The sequence below is a fragment of the Macrobrachium nipponense genome, chromosome 1, assembly GCF_015104395.2.
Source record: "Macrobrachium nipponense isolate FS-2020 chromosome 1, ASM1510439v2, whole genome shotgun sequence".
Classification (NCBI taxonomy): domain Eukaryota; kingdom Metazoa; phylum Arthropoda; class Malacostraca; order Decapoda; family Palaemonidae; genus Macrobrachium; species Macrobrachium nipponense.
This window is the reverse complement of record NC_087200.1, coordinates 68,690,126-68,695,767: the sequence shown is the minus strand read 5'-3', so window position 1 is coordinate 68,695,767 and position 5,642 is coordinate 68,690,126.

Below are 5,642 nucleotides of genomic sequence, written 5' to 3'. Positions count from 1 at the left end.
TTTTGGGAAAATTCACCATATCCGAGATATGACTGTGTATTTAATCCACATCCTCGGAAAATTTCTAAGTGAATTGGTTTACTTTAACAACGACTCAGTCGGTGTTCTGATGTGAGTTTGCTTTGTCTTAAAAGTGCATTGTGGTTAGTTACATCTTATGTCTAGGAGTCAAAACAAACTCCAATCAGACCACCGACTGTGTCGTTGTTACAGTAAACCGATTCACTTAGAAATAAATGGCAAATAAATGGTGGGGTTGCGGGGGGAGCCCCCAGCTTAGCAACATGGCCTACAAGGTTATTAGGTTAGGGAAGTTTATGTTAGGATGGTGTCCTTTATAATCAGTTGGCCTATCTCAGGCGGTTGGAGCCCCTAGGCCAAGTAACACGCCCTGCTAGATTGTTAGGTTGGGGTGGTGTCCTTTGTTACCAGTTGGCTATTTTACGACAGTTCCAACTCCCTTTTTCTTAAGTAATTTAAATATTTTGTGTTTTAATGTGTTTTGAATGAGAGATATTACTATATAGTAATGCATGTGAGAAATGAGGTTTCGGTAGTTCTAGGCAAGTAACTCCACACTGACTGCAAGGAACGTTCCCGCAAATACGACAGCCACTAGGGATTGGGGTGTCAACTTAATTTTGGCGTGTTTAGTACTAGCCCTTGGGTGTTAATTACAGTCGACCGCCAAAACATAACAATTCTTAATTAACAACCCAAATACTATAGAAAACTGTAATTTCCAAAGCAAAGAAGTACCCTCCCGACTCAGAGTTATTACCTGGTCAACAGAGTTTTTTTTTTCTTCAATAGTTTACATACCCAACTACATCCAACAAGGTAGAGGATCCTTTGGGAATGCAAGTTTTGGGTAGGGTAAATCGCCATCAAGACAAAATGGCATTCTAACTAATGAATAAAACTAGGTAAAACAATTCTAGCATACTACCCAACAAGCCACAATGAGGCAATGTAGCCTAGTTTAGCCTGATATCTCCTAATCTAACATAACCTATGTAACTTAACCTAGTAGAATGTAATACTGAGTGTGGGGGGCTGTGTTCCCCCCGCCGCCCCCCCCCCCCCCGCCATAGACAAACTGGATAAAAATGACACCATCCTAACCTAACCTAACCTAGCATCACTGCCTGTTAGTTTAGGTTAGGACAGTGTCCTTTGTAACCAGTTTGCTTAGCTCCACATCTTCCCAAGTAACATGGCCTACTAGGTTAGGTTAAGATATGATGGTATCTTTTGTGGCCAGTTGGTCTATCCAGCCTTCGGCCAAATAACATGGCCTTAGGTTAGGCTGGTGTCCTTTCTACCGCTCACTTATCCTAGCCGAGGAATACATTGTGGCTGGATCAGAAGCTTAAAAAACAAGCGGGCAAATCCAGCCCCCCCCCCCCCCCCCCCCCCCCCCCCCCATCCCCCCCCCCCCCCCCAAACCAATAAACCTAATTAATCCAGCTGCCCAACTCACCCTTAGTCACACTTTCCTCTTTACACTACGGAATATGCAGGACAATTGACCAATACCTACACACACACACAAAAAAAAAAAAACACACTCCAGATACTCAGGCTAAGCTGTGCTGTCCGCTGGTTGAGGTCACTGAGACCACCAAGAACAACCAAGAACCACAACCCACAACCCAATAACACAACAACAACACAACATTCAAGTACTGCAACCGAACAACAACACAACCACCAAGGATCACAACAACACAACAACAACGAAGGAACACAACCACAACTCAACAACACAGCAAACAACCACAACCTAACAACACAGCAAACAACCAAGGAACACAACCACAACCTCACACATAACAAAAACTCAACAACACAACAAAAGACCACTGCACAAACAACACAAAAAATCACAACAGCACAGGCAGAACAACTCTAAGCAAACAACACTAACTTAACAACAACCAAATAACAAACGAAAACACACAACTCAGCTGACTATCAATGCTTTCAATAGACTGCTCCCGACACTACTGACTGTCACAGGCTCTCAGAACTCACCAACAACCAATTCAGTTCAGTCATTAACCATCCAACCACCAATTACTCTCTCTCTCTCTCTCTCTCTCTCTCTCTCTCTCTCTCTCTCTCTCTCTCTCTCTCACAGACATTGTCAAATGGAACTCCATAACTCCTCTATAACATTCTACTAGGTTAGGCTACAGTAGGCTAGGTTAGGTTAGGGATGTTAAGCTACATTAGACTAGGCTAAGTTGCCTAACTGGGGTTGGTGGTTATGCTATAATTGTTTTACATTGTTTTATTCTTTAAATAAAATGCCATTTATGCTGATGGTGATTCACTCCACACAAAACTTCGCATTCCCAAATGGTCCCCAACCTTGTTGTATGTAGTAGGAGTGTATAATAACTAAAAAATAACTCATTTACCACATGTAATACTATCAAAACATATTTATAGGGGAGACTGGGGCTAGTTAGCCCATTTTTTACAATTTTGTTTATTGGGAATATAAGAAATTTTTTGCAAAATTCTTACAATCATTGAAGAAAATAAACATTCGTCTTTATCATAGAGCAAACTAAATGTTGTTTGCTTTCAACATACGGTAACAATGAGCTTTAAAAAAAATAACTTTTTCGTACCAACTAGCCCCATATATGGGGTAAGTTGGCACACATTATGGGGTAAGTTGGCACATTGATAATTAAAATAAAATTATACTACATTGCATTCAAATCAAATAACATAAACAGCCTCTGAATTTCCAAAATACAAATTATAAGGCATTAATATTACTTCAGATCATCATCTAGTTTTAATAAATCTTTGTCAGTAGTCTTCATGCTCCCACATGTCACATGCCCTGCACTGGATCCACACTTCTGCCTTACCAAACACAGGCTGTCTTCAGCTGAGCTTTCTTCTGAATGAACAGCAGCAGTTCTTAAACTCTGTATCATGCAGATAACTGATCTGAAGCACATGTGTCTTTTGGGGCATCTCTCAATCTGTTACATACGCACCTGTAAAATCAGATCAGAATCTTGAAATAGTCTGTATTCAAAGGTGAAGTTCCAGTAATCCTTTACCCATTACAACACATCAGAATAAGTGACAGCTAGAGGTAAAGCCGATGAAACTTTACTAGGAATGTCACAGATGGGCATGCTTTATCCTGGATTACCAGTCTTCCACAAACCACATGCTCTGTTAACACATTTCTTCAGAGGTCTGTAAACAGTAACATCCAGGGACTGCAACTTGTGAGAGCAATTTGTAGGAATTGATAGGACACTAATCTCATTATCCTTACAAAAATTCAGAAACAAAGCATAAGTAATAGGCTTACTATTGTTTTCAAATAGCATGATGCAAGTCTGCACATGTACCAACTTGCCCCATTTTATTTTAGCCAACTTGCCTCATGCCTACCATTTGGTACAAAAACACTTACCAATCCACACCAAGAAGCCTTCAATTATTAATTACATTAATGGTGTAGAATCTTAAAACCATGACGAAAACTATGCTATAACTGAAAAATAACCTTTCATGAAAGTATAGATGTTATAGGAAATAACAGAAAGATAAAACAAATTTACTACCATCAAAATTAAAATTTTTCTCATAAATTCTAGCTCCTATGTTCTATCTCTATAAAAATTTTGCTGGTGACAGGAACCACGTGGCAGTTACATAGTATATGTATTAGTCATCTAATAGTAAATTAAAAGTTATTTTGAGTATGCCAACTTACCCCAGTAGCCAACTAGCCCTATTTTGAGTATGCCAACTTACCCCAGTAGCCAACTAGCCCTGGTCTCCCTTACACATAAAATACATAATAACTTAAGGAAAACAGTGGGAACTGTTGTAAAAACTTACTGATTCCGGTTTGGAAAACAGGCGGAACTGTTGTAAAAACTTACTGATTCCGCTTTGGTAAGCCATTCTGCTGAAATCTGTCAACTGGGTTTAGTGTTGATCAAGTCAAACTTTCCCAAGTGTCTTGTTCAATCTGGTTTTCTCTTTCCTTTGACTAAAGTGGTCATCGTTTTGAACTATTCACATTTGAACAGTTTTCTTTGTAGTGGCCAGCTGTGTGCAAGTGAATAATTTAGCTCTTCCGAATAACTCAAGTTTTTTCTCAAAACTTATGTTTTGAATTTGAGATAAAATTGAAATATGTAACACAAAGTGCTTAAGGTATTTTTAGATTGTGGGATTGTTGGGCCTTAAATATATAACCATAGTAAAAAGAATACTTATTCCTATAACAATGCAGTGTTAATGGTCATCATTTCATCATAGAAATGTTAAGTAGGGGAGAGTGGGGCATTGAACATATTTTTGTAATTCTCTCTCTACAAAAATTTTTCTGGAAGATTCCGGTCTAGTACTTACCATCAAAAAGTTAATCCATTACACTAATTATTCTGTGAAGCACATGGGGTTCTTACAATTTCTGGGGAGTGTACTTTAAGGTAAAAAAAAAAAAATCCAAATTGGTTCAATCTGCCTCGTAGATGGGGTGCATTGAACATACCTAACGGACAGCCTGATCCATGTTACTTATAGAATGAAATAGAACTACAATTCCACTTATAAAAAAGTACAGTTCCACTTATAAAAAAAAAATATATATCCTCTTTGGTTTCACAAAATCCTAACATAAACTACTTTCTTTGGCTTCATTAAGCTAATTTCTTATGGATAGGCTATTCTACAATTAAGCTAACGAGATCTGCCATCTTTGGCATGGCTCTGTTATAACGTGATTTATACATCTCACATCTTTGGCATGAAACTGTAATAATTGGGTTTATGAATCTTACTTGGGATAAATCACTAAACAATTATGGTACAGAAATAATTCTGTCCTTCAAAAAGACACAGTTTTATCTGAAATTAAAGAAGGGATTTGAAAAAGTAAAGAAAATTAAAGTACAGAATTAAAAAAGAATAAAAGAAGAGAAAAACAAAACCATAGTAATAACTTATTGACATTTGTATTGCTCTAAGTCCACATCAAAGTGCATCATGGACTGCGCCCTTTTTGTACCATCAATGCTAACTGGATTCGGCATTGTCTTCTTCTTCTTCTACTTCCTCTACAAGCTTGTCCTTATTTGAAGTCGCTGTAATGGTTCTTCAACACATTCTTCCATCTCCCTCGATCCAGTGCATCCTCCTCGCTCAATCCCAACTCCCTCATATCTCTCTTCACACAGTCAATCCATCGGAATTTTGGTCTACCTAACCTTCTCCCACCTGGTAGTCCCATCGCCATCATCTTCCTTATCGGGTGGCCTTGTGCTCATTAATATTAAATAAAACCAGTTTTATAGCGAGTTTACAATAATAAAATGCAGGGGTTACTTTGAACCATAAGGTGGGGTACATTGAGCCGTATGTGCAATGTGCCCTTTCTGCAATGGTTCAAAGTGCCCCATTTTCACTCCTTAGAAAAACATTAACATCCACCACTGGTATAGGCCTAATCAGACCTAAGAAATCTCTCATAAGAAGAATTATCTGATCCACTAGGTATACCAGTCATGTGACTAAGAGTATCTGGTAAAGGAATATTATGAGGAGGATTGTTACTCACCTCTGAATATTTACATTGGGGGTTAAAAATC